This window comes from Henckelia pumila, chromosome 1, assembly GCF_033568475.1.
Source record: "Henckelia pumila isolate YLH828 chromosome 1, ASM3356847v2, whole genome shotgun sequence".
Taxonomy (NCBI): Eukaryota; Viridiplantae; Streptophyta; class Magnoliopsida; order Lamiales; family Gesneriaceae; genus Henckelia; species Henckelia pumila.
The window spans coordinates 156,165,723-156,180,447 of record NC_133120.1 but is presented as its reverse complement, the minus strand read 5'-3'; the positions used below and the strand labels follow the sequence as shown (position 1 = coordinate 156,180,447).

Genomic DNA, 14,725 nt, shown 5'->3' with positions numbered 1-14,725 from the left:
GTGATCATCAAAAAGGGGAAGATTGTTACGCCTTAAACGCATACAAATCTCGTGTTATGAGATTAATGTTTTTAATGCATTAAAAAATCTTATAATATTATGTTTTGATGATTACAAAACTCGGTTAATTGTTACTAACCATTTAAAGTGAGATTTTGCAGATTAGATTTATTGACAAATAAATTATTGAAAGTTATTTTGAAGCTATCAATGTATTTATATTGATCATATAATGGACACAATGTTATGTTGATGCCATGAAATATTGTTATCAGGATATGAAGAAAAGGACAAGAAGAAGCCAAAGTATGGAGCAACAACTTCAGAAAATTACTGGGAATTTTCTATGCATTGAAATCCGATCGCCACCAATCATAATCTAGATGAGGAAGTGTTAAATCATATTTCCAAATTTGAGAAAAATCCAACGGCTATATTGATAGATATGATTTTTTTTAAATATGCTGCACAGTACCTACTCCTGCAATGAACGAAACCATGATGATTCAACTTCAAAAAATAACTGAGAATGATTGAGACATCCAAATCAAATCTCCACTTCTCACATACAATTGTAGGATGTTATACAACTTCTGTAAAAATTTCAGATCAATCCAACGTATGGATTAGGAGATATGAATTTTTCAAATGTGTCACGCAGAACAAGATGCGAAAACATGATGAAGCGAATTCCGAAACTTACTGGAACTGTTTCACTTGTTCAAATAAAATCTACGCCGTTCAGAATACATAGTAATATGTTTTAAAGCTTCAGATAAATCCAACGGTTAGATTTTGAGATATTATTTTTCCACAAAATCCGCTCAGTGCTGGATGAAAGCAGGCAGCGGCGCCGAACACTTTTTGTCTACTCCTTGACTTCCCAACACACGCTTCATGCACTCAAATAAGATTCAAATCCTTTCCAACTATAAATAGAGGCTTTCCAAAGTCATTTGTAGACACCCCAACTCATTTCTTCTCTCCTTTGCAAGCAATCTTCTCTATATCAAAGTGTTTGTGTGATATATTCAAAAATCGAGAGTTGTTTGTAAAACTCATTTGTGAGTTAGTTGTGTGATTGTTGTAAACACTTGAGTATGAAGCTAAGTGTGTTGTACAATTGTTTTAAACACTTGAGTGTGAAGCCAAGTGTGTTGTGTTGATGATATCCTTGGAGCCCTTAAGGCCAAGTGTTCGAGTTGTATCGACGCGGTGATCGTGTTGAGTTGAACGGCCATCCTTGGAGCCATCAAGGCCAAGACGTTGAAGTGCTAGTGAATCCTTGGTTAATCGATCTTAACCAAGAAGGGGAGACATAGACGATTTATCGTCGAACTTCCATAAACATATCCTATCTCATTTATCGCTTTATTTATTTTACGCATTTATTTACCGCATTTATTTTTTATTGCTTTAAGTCTTCCTCTTGCGTATTTGCATAATCATTTTAAATTGCTAAAGTTGTTAATAGAACCTAAATCCCCCCCCCCCCCCCGCCCATTAGGTTCTAACACGATGCACTTTCAAACGAACATAACTTTCGGTCGGCATAGAGTTACTGGAGCTTCAGCCTGCTCACGCAAAGCTCGTCTCGATACCTACAACGCGCATCTTGGTCAAAGAGACGGAGACACTCAAATTCCAACCCAGAGATGGACTTTCTCGTCATTTTTCACGTAGGGCACGTTGGTACCCACCAAAGCGACCCGTGTCACCCAGATCGCATGTTCACGTCGTGTGATTTAGTCTATTGCATCTTTTATATCCGCGGATTTGACTGAAAGAGTCGGGAATATGACAACGAGGAATCGAAAGAACATGAAGTACGAGTAAGAAAAAAAAAGAATATAATGAAAAAGGGGTGCAACACGAGAACTTCCCAGGGGGTCTCCCATCCTAGTACTTCTCACGCCCAAGCACGCTTAACTTTCGAGTTCTGATGGGATCCAGTGCATTAGTGCTGGTATGATCGAACCCAAAAGTTAATGAATTCTTTATTGTTTTGTCTTTCGAATTGCGGATCAGAGAAACAAGCGCTGCACTTTCAAACGGACATAAATTTCGGTCGGCTGAGAGTTACAGGAGCTTCAGCCTGCTTACACAAAGCTCGTCTCGATACCTACAATGCGTATCTCGGTCTAAGAGATGGAGACTCTCAAATTCCAAACCGAAGATAGACTTTTGGGGCCTTTTCCCGAAGGGCACGTTGGGACCCTTCGAAGCGGCTCGTGTCACACAGATCGCACGTTCACGTCGTGTTATTCAGTCTATTGCATCTTTTATATCAGCGGATTGGACTTAAAGATTCGGGAATAGGACCGCGAGAAATCGAAAGAACAAGAAGTATGAGTAAGAAAAAAAAAATTAATGTCAAAGGGGTGCAACAAGAGGACTTCCCAGGGGGTCAACCATCTCAGTACTACTCTCACCGAAGCACGCTTAACTTCGGAGTTTTGATGGGATCCGGTGCATTAGTGGTGGTATGATCACACCCAACGGTGAATGAATTCTCTATTGTTTTGTCTCTCAAATTGCGGATCGGAGAAACAGGCGCTGCACTTTCAAACAGACATAACTTTCGGCCGGCTTAGAGTTACGGGAGCTTCAGCCCTCTCACGCGAAGCTCGTCTCGATACTTACAGTGCACATCTTGATCAACGAGATGGAGACGCTCAAATTCCAACCCGGAGATGGACTTTTGGGGCATTTGTCCCATAGGGCACATTGGGACCCACCGAAGCGGCCCGCGTCACCAAGATCGCATGTTCTCGACGTGTGATTCAGTCTATTGCATCTTTTCTATCCGCGGATTTGACTGAAATCGTCGGGAATAGGACAGCGAGGAATAGAAAGAACAAGAAGTACGAGTAAGAAAAAAGAAATTAATGAAAAGGGGTGCAACACAAAGACTTCCCAAGGGGTCACCCATCCTAGTACTGCTCTCGCCCAAGCACGCTTAACTTCAGGGTTCTGATGGGATCAGGCGCATTAGTGTTGGTATGATCGCACCCAATAGTTAATAAATTCATTATTGTTTTGTCTCTCGAATTGCGGATCGGAGGAACAAGCGCTGCACTTTCAAACGGACATAACTTTCGGCCGGCTGAGAGTTACGGGAGCTTCAGTCTGCTCACGCGAAGCTCCTCTCGATACCTACAACGCGCATCTCGGTCTAAGAGACAGAGACTCTCAAATTCCAACCCGGAGATCGACTTTCGGGGCTTTTTTCCTGTAGGGCACATTGGGACCAACCGAACCGGACCGCGTCACCCAGATGGCACGTTCCGTCATGTCATTCAGTCTATTGTATCTTTTCTATCCGCAAATTTGACTGAAAGAGTCGGGAATAGGACAGAGAGGAATCAAAAGAACAAGAAGTATGAGTAAGAAAAAAAATAAATTAATGAAAAAGGGGTGCAACACGAGGACTTCCCAGAGGGTCACCCATCCCAGTACTGCTCTCGCCGAAGCACGCTAAAATTCGGAGTTTTGATGGGATCCGGTGCATTAGTGCTGGTATGATCGCACCCAACAGTGAATGAATTCTCTATTGTTTTGTCTCTCGAATTGCGGATCGGAGAAACAGGCGCTGCTCTTTCAAACGAACATAAATTTCGGCTGGCTTAGAGTTACGGGAGCTTCAACCCGCTCATGCGAAGTTCGTCTCGATACCTACAACGCGCATCTTGATCAAAGAGATGGAGACGCTCAAATTCCAACCCCGAGATGGACTTTCGGGGTGTTTTTCCCATAGGGCACGTTGGGACACACCAAAGCGGCCCGCGTCACCTAGATCGCATTTTCTCGTCGTGTGATTCAGTCTATTGCATCTTTTCTATCCGCGGATTTAACTGAAAGAGTCGGGAATAGGACAGCGAGAAATCGAAAGAACAAGAAGTACGAGTAAGAAAAAAAAAAGAAATTAATGAAAAAGGGGTGCAACACGAGGACTTCCCAGGGGGTCACCAATCTTAGTACTGCTCTCGCCCAAGCACGCTTAACTTCGGAGTTCTGATGGGATCCAGCGCATTAGTGTTGGTATGATCGCACCAATAGTTAATAAATTCATTATTGTTTTGTCTCTCGAATTGCGGATCGGAGGAACAAGCGTTGAACTTTCAAATGGACATAACTTTCGGCCGGCTGAGAGTTACGGGAGCTTCAGCCTGCTCACGCGAAGCTCGTCTCGATAACTACATCGCGCATCTCAGTCTAAGAGACGAAGACTCTCAAATTCCAACTCGGAGATCGATAACTACATCGCGCATCTCAGTCTAAGCACGCTTAACTTCGGAGTTCTGATGGGATCCAGCGCATTAGTGTTGGTATGATTGCACCCAATAATTAATGAATTCATTATTGTTTTGTCTCTTGAATTGCGGATCAAAGGAACAAGCGTTGCACTTTCAAACGGACATAACTTTCGACCATCTGAGTGTTACGGGAGCTTCAGCCTGCTCATGCGAAGCTCGTCTCGATACCTACAATGCGCATCTCGGTCTAAGAGACGGAGACTCTCAAATTCCAACCCGGAGATCGAATTTCGGGACTTTTTTCCCGTAGGGCATTTTGGGACCCACCGAACCGGCCCGCGTCACCAAGAACGCACGTTCACCTCGTGTCATTCAGTCTATTGCATCTTTTCTATCTGTGGATCGGACTGAAAGAGTCGGGAGTAGGACAGCGAGGAATCAAAAGAACAAGAAGTATGAGTAAGAAAAAAAAGAAATTAATGAAAAAGGGGTACAACACGAGGACCTCCTAGGGGTCACCCATCCTAGTACAGCACTCGCCCAAGCACACTTAACTTTGGAGTTCAGATTGGATCCGGTGCATTAGTGCTGGTATGATCGCACCCAACAGTGAATGAATTCTTTATTGTTTTGTCTCTCGAATTGCGGATTGGAGGAACAAACGCTGCACTTTCAAATGGACATAACTTTTGGCCGGCTGAGAGTTATGGGAGCTTCAGCCTGCTCACGCGAAGCTCGTCTCGATACCTACAGCGCGAACACGATTTAAGAGACGGAGACTCTCAAATTCCATCCAAAATATGGAATTTTGGGGCATTTTTCCCATAGGGCACGTTGGGTCCCACCGAAGCGGCCCACGTCACCCAAATCGCACGTTCACGTCATGTCATTCAGTCTATTGCATCTTTTCTATCCGCGGATTGGACTGAAAGAGTCGGGAATAGGACCGCGAGGAATTGTAATAACAAGAAGTACGAGTAAGAAAAAAAAATTATTGAAAAAGGGGTGCAACACGAGGACTTTCCATGGGGTCATCCATCCTAGTACTGCTCTCGCCTAAGCACGCTTAACTTCGGAGTTCTGATGGAATCCAGTGCATTAGTGTTGGTATGATCGCACCCAAAGGTGAATGAATTCTTTATTGTTCTGTCTCTCGAATTGCGGATCGGAGGAACAAGTGCTGCACTTTCAAACGGACATAAATTTCGGCCGGCTGAGAGTTACGGGAGCTTCAGCCTACTCACGCAAAGCTCATCTTGATACCTACAATGCGCATTTTGGTCTAAGAGACGGAAACTCTCAAATTCCAACCCGGAGATTGACTTTCGGGGCGTTTTTCCCGTAGGGCATGCTGGGACCCACCGAACCAGCCCGTGTCACCCAGATCGCACGTTCACGTCGTGTCATTCAGTCTATTGCATATTTTCTATCCGCGGATTGGATTGAAAGTGTCGGGAATAGGACAGCGAGGAATCGAAATAACAAGAAGTACGAGTAAGAAAAAAAAGAAATTAATGAAAAAGTGTTGCAACACGAGGACTTCCCAAGGGGTCACCTATCCTAGTACTGCTCTCGCCCAAGCACTCTTAACTTCGAAGTTCTGATGGGATCCGGTGAATTAGTGCCGGTATGATCGCACCCAACAGTGAATGAATTCTTTATTATTTTGTCTCTCGAATTGCGGATCGGATTAACAGGCGCTGCACTTTCAAACGGACATAAATTTTGGTCGGCTGAGAGTTACGGGAGCTTCATGCTGCTCACGCGAAGCTTGTCTTGATACCTAAAGCGCACATCTTGATCACAGAGATGGAGACGCTCAAATTCCAACCCGAAGATGGAATTTCAGGGAATTTTTCCCGTAGGGCACGTTGGGACCCACCGAAGCAGCCCGCGTCACCCAGATCGCACGTTCACGTCGTGTCATTCAGTCTATTGCATCTTTTCTATCCGCGGATTTGACTGAAAGAGTCGGGAATAGGACAAAGATGAATCGAAATACAAAGAAGTACGAGTAAGAAAAAAAAAGAAATTAATGAAAAAGGGGTGCAACACGAGAACTTCCTAGGGGGTCACCCATCCTAGTACTGCACTCGCCCAAGCACGCTTAACTTTGGAGTTCTAATGGGATCCGGTGCATTACTGCTGATATGATCGCACCCAACAGTTAATGAATTCTTTATTGTTTTGTCTCTCGAATTGCGGATCGAAGGAACAAGCGCTGCACTTTCAAACAGACATAACTTTCGGCCGGCTGAGAGTTACGGGAGATTCAGCCTGCTCACACGAAGCTTATCTCGATACCTACAACGCGCATCTCGGTCTAAGAGACGGAGACTCTCAAATTCCAACCCGAAGATGTAATTTTGGAGCATTTTTCCCGTAGGACACGTTGGGACTCACCGAACCGGCCCACGTCATCCAGATCGCACGTTCACGTCGTGTCATTCAGTCTATTGCATCTTTTCTATCCGCGGATTGGACTGATAGAGTCGGGAATAGGAAAGCGAGTAATCAAAAGAACAAGAAGTACGAGTAAGAAAAAAAATAAATTAATGAAAAAGGGGTGCAACACGAGGACTTCCCAGGGGTCACCCATCCTAGTACAGCTCTCGCCCAAGAACCCTTAATTTTGGAGTTTCGATGGGATCCGGTGCATTAGCGCTGGTATGATTTCACCCAACAGTGAATGAATTCTTTATTGTTTTGTCTCTCGAATTGCAGATTGGAGGAACAAGCGCTGCACTTTCAAACAGATTTAACTTTCGGCCAGCTAAGAGTTACGGGAGCTTCAGCCTGCTCACGCGAAGCTTTTCTTGATACCTACAATGCGCATCTCGCTCTAAGAGACGGAGACTCTCAAATTCCAACCCAAAATTATGGTAACAGAGAGGGGTATAGAGGTGAACCCTAAAAAAGTAAAGATGTTGCGGGAGATGCCCTCACCGACACCAAAACGAGAGGTCCAACGACTGATCGGGCGAATTACAGCCATGTCCCTGTTCATAGCTCGGTCATCCCATCGCAGTTATCACTTCTTCCAGGCATTGCGTAAAGCTCAAAAATTTGGATGTAGTGAGCAATGTGAGCAGGACTTCCTAAAGTTGAAGAAACATCTGGCTAATTTTCCCATCTTGGTTAAACCAGAGCCTGGATAACGGTTGTGGATATACTTTTCTACTACGGAACAAGCGGTCAGCACGGTTCTGATAAGAGAAGAAAAGAGAGATCAGAGGCCAGTGTATTATGTTAGCCATGCTCTAAAGGGACCCGAAACCAGGTACACTGAGATTGAAAAGATGGCTCTGACTCTGGTAATCACAGCTCGGAAACTGAGACCTTACTTCTAGTCTCATCTGATCACTGTTCTTACTAACAGCCCTCTAGGTCGGGTCATGACTCACCCAGATGCCTCAGGATGACTTTTAAAATGGACGGTATAGCTGGGCGAGTATGATATTGAATACCAACCCCGTAAAGCCATCAAATCACATGCCTTATCTGATTTTTTTGACAGAATTGGTCACATTTAGTCAAGAAGAAGTGTGGAGAATTTTCATGGATGGAGCTTACAAATGAAATATTGTTTACAAAAAAACTTAATACAGTATTTAAACCCAATTACATGAGAAAGTATTTCATTCCGTCTACTGATCTTGAACGTGAAGTTTCCCATCTGCCTTTTCCAAGCATCAATGCATGTCAGCAGACCTCCTTCACACAAGATATAATCTACAAGACATGCCTGCATCCATCACACTATAAATGGTCCATTCTCCAGCAAGGTCTTTATGACAATCTCTCCAACTACTTGTGGAGAATATTCCTTGATTAAAGCCGAATGTGTAGCGCTCCAATCAATCCTCAGAAATATCTGAAGTTCAGCAATTTGTCATTCCTTCCAGCCCAATTCTGCTGGAATCCACATGACGTGATCCTTTGATGCCGATTTTGGAAATGATGATCTCTAGTTCCTCCAATTGCCTTGAATTCCCAACATACTTTTGTCATCTCTATACAAGAATAACCTACGTCAATCCCAACGTTCAAATATTATGACCCAAAAATCTTATTGCATGCTCTGATACCAATAAATGTAGCGACCCTACCCGGATACACTATTGATTAGAGATTAAGGCTTATTTAGGCATGCAATAAACATTAATCAGAGATACGCTGCGGAACAACCAAATAAATGCTAAAACGGTAGAATACAACCGGTTAAATAAATCCAATAATACAACCAAATTGAATAGTTAAAATACAACCTAACAGCTAACCTTGATGTTTCTTTCTGGTCACAGACTACTCCAAGTCTCTGGACGCACTACCTGCACCTGCACCTGTCCCATCGAATGGGGTGTCCAGACAATACAAAAAATACTGGACGTAAGCGTTAAAGCTCGATAGTAATTACGTACCTTACTATGGTAGTCCTAGAAGCATACATCTAGGTTCCAAGCCTACCATCCTGAACTATAAGTCTACAATGCAAAATAACCATTCATCACTAAAAATGCTCAAAAAAACCTTAACTAAGCTAATAGATATTCTCTAATATTTTTAGGGAACTCGGATCATACCTGTGTTGGTCGTCAGCTCGCTGATGGCGACTGTCCCACAACTTGAGCACAACTCCGCAATAGCTCCACTACTGCTCCGGACAATGTCCTCCAAGTCCTACTCTTAAATAAGAGCCCCCAAAGCCCCTAAAATAAGCTACAATGGGAGAGGAAGAAGTTGGAAATGAGAAAGGAAATGAGCTTCTCGAACCCATATTTATAGAAACAGATCGGACAGTCCAATCCCGGTTTGGAGTGTCCGATCACCACCTGGCCCACCAAGTGTCAACTCACTCGCATGCAGATCGCACACCTGTCCAGGCTCTTGTTCGGACCATCCAAACCCATCTTTGGAGCGTCTGAAGTCCCATCGCAGACGTCACTACTTACGTTATCATCGAATGACGTCATGAAGACACCTGGCCAAATGAGATCGGACCGTCCGATCTATACATCGAAGCGTCCCATCTATACATCGGAGCGTCCGATCGCTTCGGATGATCCGTTCTCTGATCCTTCGGGCCACTTTCGAGCGTTCTGAATCCATTTTAAAACTCCTTAGACCCATTTGGAAATCCCTTAATCATGTTTTACTTAATCTAAACATGATTACTTAATTAATTACCACTTAATTGTTAATTCTAGATACGGGTCACTATATTTCTTGTGGTGTAAGGTGGCGGTGGCGACGCAAGGTTGAAGATGAGCAGTACACACATAAGAACTTTTGTGCGGTCCCTTCGTCGGGTTTTATTGAAAATTTTATTGAAACATATTCCAAACAAAGTTTTATTGAAAATTCAGAAATAAATAAATCATGAAACTATTACTAGTTTGTGATGCAAAGGACCCAAAGCCCAACCAAATATTAGAAAAGAAAAAAAATCGACATTAGAACCAAATCCTACAAGAAATCCTAAAGTTCTTGAAACATGTTCATAAAAACTGTCACCGCAGATGAAACTCCCGGAAACTTTTTTTCTAGCGAGCCCACAGATATTTGCTTTAGGTGGTAATAATGAAATATGAAATAAACCAGAAAAGGAAAATAAATTTTAAGGTTATAAATGTTGTGTTTTAATGTTTGATATGTATAGTTCAACTCTAGAGTATCTCATTTGGAATCATTGAAAAAATTCAAACACACAACAACATTTACAGCCTCCACTAATCTTATCAGATAGAATTATCAAAAATTAGATCTTTGAGAAACAATAAACTCCAACAACCATAAAGAAATCCCACCACCAACACTGCATTTTGCTGGAAATTTCAGCAACATCATCACCACACAGTATTAAAAAAAAAACCCATCTCTCATTACAAATATCAAGAGTACCTGAGGATTCTTAGGTACAATGGTAACACAATCCTTACACCCCTAAAGCTAGCCTTTATCTCCTAACAAAGGCCTGATATGAACCGCAACTTCTACACAACAATCCTGAATTAGCTTCCATTGGTAACACCACAAAACAAACTACATTCGAGAGAATAAATGGTAATCCAATCTGAACCCACAAAAGCTCCAGAAGCCAAATGCATTTTGACAAACAGTCAACATGGAGTACAAATATGAACAATTAGTTCAAGTAAAATAAGCTAGCCCAGACAGATTTTCATAATCGAACACTTGAGGTGACGCTTTCCAAATTGAATGAAAGTACTACAAACAAAATAACAAGTAATCCTGAAAAAGAACAAATTCACAGCTCACACAATCAAACCTGAAAAAGGCTACAGTAAGTATCCCACTCTCCTATTCAAATATTCTTCACAAGAGGCGAGTTCCTTCTCCTTGCTCTTCGAGTTCTGCAAAGTTATGCAACACTATTTAAACTTGAAATTTAGATAATATAGTAGAAATTCGGAAGTGCTTATCAACATTACACTCATGGTATCTAATGGTATGTCCACCGTTGCATCATGTTTCTGGCTAAAACCCAGGGTCAAACAACTAATTTCTAAACACTAAAATCAAAAAATCCCAACTAATTAACTCTGAATATTCGAAATAAATTCCAAATAAATTCTAAAAAAGTATAAATATCTCCAACCGGTTCAAATATTACTCCTACACCCAATAATACAACTTATATCAATTATTGGAAATCAAATGAATCAAAATTCCCAAAAAGCTGGGTTGAAGGGGCGACGGGTAGGGGCTAGGGATTGGGTTTCCTTTTCTTTCTCTTTTTTCATTGTTAAGACTTGAGCTTGTAGTAAGGTATATGTGTATATGTATATTATTTTTTAAAAAAAAAAAAAGAAACGACAACAATTTAATAAAAGTGATGTCTTATACTACATAAAACAATAAAAAAAGACAACGGTTAAAAAAAACCGTTGTCGTAAATTTCTAAAAACACGCACATAGACAACGGTTTTATAAAACGTTGTTGCAGACCCCCAAAAAACACGCACATATACAACGGCTAATAAAAAATGTTGTCGTAGGCCTAAAAAACTCGCTCATAGACAACAGTTTTAAAAAACCGTTGTCTTTGACACGTATAATACAAATGTTTTTTAAAAACTGTTGTTTTTTTTCATTAAAAAGGACCAACAACAAAGGTTTTTGTAAAAATCATTGTTAAAAGCCAAAAGACAATAGTTTTTTTGAAAAAACGTTGTCTTTCAGGTGTTGTTGAAACCAAAATTTGTTGTAGTGAGTAATCAAGCAACGGAAGATAACGAGTTTACAACTCAAACTGGCAGTATACAACTGGTGAATAAAACCCAAGTGAAATAGCGTTATACAACCAAATCAAAAATTTGTATCAAAACAACTTAAACAAACCCTAAAACAGGTGATAAGATTGTTTTCATGCATTATTTTGTGTTAGTTTTTTAGTCCATTTTGCATGCATTCGTGTGAGCATCTCTGATCCGAGAATACAATGTTGGCTCAGATAGAATAGTATACAATCGAATCTCATTTATCCCTTTCTTGTGCTTGAGCGTAAAACTCAATGAACAGCACTCTTGAATCATATGAGATACTTCACTAGTCTGAAGTGTAGAAAATCTCACCTGCCGACTCAAGGCATCAGCAGTAAGATTAGCAGAACCTAGATGATATTTGATTTCGCAATCATAATCCTTCAGAAGATCCATCCAGCGTCTTTGTCGCATATTCAACTCTGCCTGAGTGAATAAATACTTCAAACTCTTGTGATCCGTGAATATCTCAAATTTTTCGCCATAAAGATAATGTCTCCAAATCTTGAGAGCAAATACAATGGCGGCTAACTCGAGATCATGTACTGGATAATTATTTTCATGTGTCTTCAACTGTCGAGAAGCATAGGCAATAACATGTCCATGTTGTGTCAGAACACATCCTAACCCCTGACCAGAGGCATCAGTGAAGACAACATAACCTCCCGATCCAGAAGGTAGAGCTAACACAGGTGCAGTAGTAAGACGTCTATGCATCTCGTGAAATGACTCCTCACAATCCGAGGACCATATGAAGGAAACATCTTTCCGAGTAAGCTGAGTCAAAGGCCTGACCAACTCTGCAAAATTCTCGATGAACCGACGGTAATAACCCGCTAGACCCAAGAAACTTTGAATCTCAGCAACCGTCGTCGGACGAGACCAGTTCAGCACTGCCTCTATCTTACTAGGATCAACAGATATTCCTTCACTAGAAATCACATGACCGAAAAACACTACCCGATCAAGCCAGAATTCACACTTGCTCAATTTCGCATACAGCTGCTTATCTCGTAATGTCTGCAACACAATCCTCAGATGTTGTACATGCTCATCCTTGTCATGAGAATAGACAAGAATATCATCAATGAAAACAATGACAAATCTATCCAGATATTCTCGAAATATCTGATTCATCAGATTCATAAAGACTGCCGGTGCATTCGTCAAACCGAATGGCATCACCAGAAATTCATAATGCCCGTATCTGGTTCTGAAAGCAGTCAAAGAAATATCTGAGTCTCGTACCCGCATCTGGTGGTATCCCGATCTCAGATCTATCTTGGAGTAAACAGAAGTACCCTGTAATTGATCGAACAAATCATCAATTCGTGGCAAAGGATACTTATTCTTGATGGTGACACGATTCAGCTACCTGTAATCAATACATAATCGCATCGATCCATCCTTCTTCTTGACAAACAAAACAGGTGCTCCCCACGGAGAAACACTCGGACGAATATATCCCTTATCAAGCAGATCCTGCAACTGCTGTTTCAATTCCCTCATCTCTGACGGTGCTAGACGATAAGGTGCTCGGGATATAGGCGTAGTTCCTGGTACTAGATCAATACCAAATTCAATCTCTCGAACCGGAGGAAAACCAGGAATCTCATCAGGGAATACATCAGAAAACTCGCTGACAACCGGTAGCTGATCGATACCTGGACTACTCGTGGACATATCAACTGCATAAATGAGGTAGCCCTCCCCACCTGACTCCAAAACATGACATGCATTCAGAGCCGATACAAGTGGCATCGAAGGTCACGCACCCTCACCATAAAATTACCAGCTATCACCCTCATCCGGATGAAACTGTACCAGACGCTGATAACAATCCATAGTAGCGTGATGCAAAGTCAGCATATCTATTCCCAAAATACAATCAAAATCTGTCATCGCTAATATCATCAGATTAGCCGATAACACATTACCCTCAAACTCTAGAAGGCAACCCATCACTAGACGCTTAGTTACTACCTCCTGCTCCAGCAGAGTAGATACAACTAAATTCATATCTAATGATACATAAGGTAATCTATATCTCTTAATAAAATGACTAGAAATAAAGAAATGCGATGCTCCAGTATCAATTAAGACAAGTGCAGGAATACCACATAATAGAAAGGTACCTGCCAACATGCGATCGCTTTCCTCCGTAGCCTGCTCCTGAGATAGAACAAATACCTGCCCTTGAGTCTGTGGACGGTAACCAGAAGAACTCTGTGGTGCTGGCTGCTGACGTGGAAAAGTAGAAGCCAGAGATCCAACCTGTGATCCCGATCCACTAGCAGAACTCATACGCTGAGGACAATCTCTCCGCAGATGTCCCTGCTCACCACAAATATAACAAGCACCAGTAGCCTTCCGACACGAAGCCGCAGGATGCTTCCCACCACAGTGGCAGCAAAATTCCTCCTTCTTCTTCTTCTTCCCGAAACGGAAAGTACCTCGTGAACCACGAGAACCAGACGAAGTAGTAGTAGTAGAAGAAGACATAGGTCTAGATTGCACAACAGATTGAGCCCTAGGCCCAAGAGATCCACTAGGCTGTCCTGGCATCATCAACAGTGCCCGCCTATTGCTGTTCTCCACTTGACGGCAACGGTTCACCAAAGTCTCATAAGATGTCGGATTATCACATACGACAACTTGTGAGTAGATATCTTGATTCAGACCTTGCAGAAAGATATCATACTTGGACGCATCACTGTCATTGATATGAGGACTAAAAGGTAGCAGATCAAGAAATCGTTGCTGATATTGATCAATAGTCATTGATCCTTGCCTCAGAATCAGCAACTCCATAGATCGTGCCTGACGAACAGCTGGAGGAAAATACAGTTTCTGAAACTGCTGACAGAAATCCCCCTAAGTCACATGTCCTCTCTCAGTACGTGCCTGAGTAGCTTTGGCATCCCACCATAAGCGTTCTCGATCCTCTAGAACGAATTCTAGAACTTCCAGTTTCTGCTCCTCAGTGCAATCGAAAGCTCGAAACGCACTCTCGAGTTTAGACATCCAACCTCTTGCCTGTTCAGGATTCTCACCTCCCAACAAGGGTTTCGGTCCTACTTGCATGAACTTATTAATAGAGTAACGACATCTACCCTCATGAGGACGATGTCGATCATCCTGATGGCGATGGTGACGATGATGATGACCACCTCCCTGGCCAACACT

General features: G+C 42.1%; 9 non-coding genes and 1 pseudogene across 9 annotated transcripts; all 10 read right to left on the bottom strand.

Annotated features, from left to right (window-relative positions):
- Positions 1-1,861: 1,861 nt before the first annotated feature.
- Positions 1,862-1,980, bottom strand: LOC140876621 (5S ribosomal RNA). Its single transcript, XR_012148924.1, has one exon. It is a non-coding gene; the product is annotated as a 5S ribosomal RNA (ribosomal RNA).
- A 398-nt stretch (positions 1,981-2,378) lies between these two features.
- On the bottom strand, positions 2,379-2,497 carry LOC140876618 (5S ribosomal RNA). Its single transcript, XR_012148921.1, has one exon. It is a non-coding gene; the product is annotated as a 5S ribosomal RNA (ribosomal RNA).
- Positions 2,498-2,895: 398 nt separating this feature from the next.
- LOC140876570 (5S ribosomal RNA) lies at positions 2,896-3,014 on the bottom strand. Its single transcript, XR_012148874.1, has one exon. It is a non-coding gene; the product is annotated as a 5S ribosomal RNA (ribosomal RNA).
- A 400-nt stretch (positions 3,015-3,414) lies between these two features.
- Positions 3,415-3,533, bottom strand: LOC140876592 (5S ribosomal RNA). Its single transcript, XR_012148895.1, has one exon. It is a non-coding gene; the product is annotated as a 5S ribosomal RNA (ribosomal RNA).
- Positions 3,534-3,936: 403 nt separating this feature from the next.
- Positions 3,937-4,055, bottom strand: LOC140876841 (5S ribosomal RNA). Its single transcript, XR_012149073.1, has one exon. It is a non-coding gene; the product is annotated as a 5S ribosomal RNA (ribosomal RNA).
- Positions 4,056-4,743: 688 nt separating this feature from the next.
- Positions 4,744-4,861, bottom strand: LOC140876615 (5S ribosomal RNA). Its single transcript, XR_012148918.1, has one exon. It is a non-coding gene; the product is annotated as a 5S ribosomal RNA (ribosomal RNA).
- A 397-nt stretch (positions 4,862-5,258) lies between these two features.
- LOC140876577 (5S ribosomal RNA) lies at positions 5,259-5,377 on the bottom strand. Its single transcript, XR_012148881.1, has one exon. It is a non-coding gene; the product is annotated as a 5S ribosomal RNA (ribosomal RNA).
- Positions 5,378-5,778: 401 nt separating this feature from the next.
- LOC140876704 (5S ribosomal RNA) lies at positions 5,779-5,897 on the bottom strand. The gene has a single exon (XR_012148942.1). It is a non-coding gene; the product is annotated as a 5S ribosomal RNA (ribosomal RNA).
- Positions 5,898-6,299: 402 nt separating this feature from the next.
- Positions 6,300-6,418, bottom strand: LOC140876690 (5S ribosomal RNA). Its single transcript, XR_012148935.1, has one exon. It is a non-coding gene; the product is annotated as a 5S ribosomal RNA (ribosomal RNA).
- A 401-nt stretch (positions 6,419-6,819) lies between these two features.
- LOC140876659 (5S ribosomal RNA) lies at positions 6,820-6,937 on the bottom strand (annotated as a pseudogene).
- Positions 6,938-14,725: the final 7,788 nt, after the last annotated feature.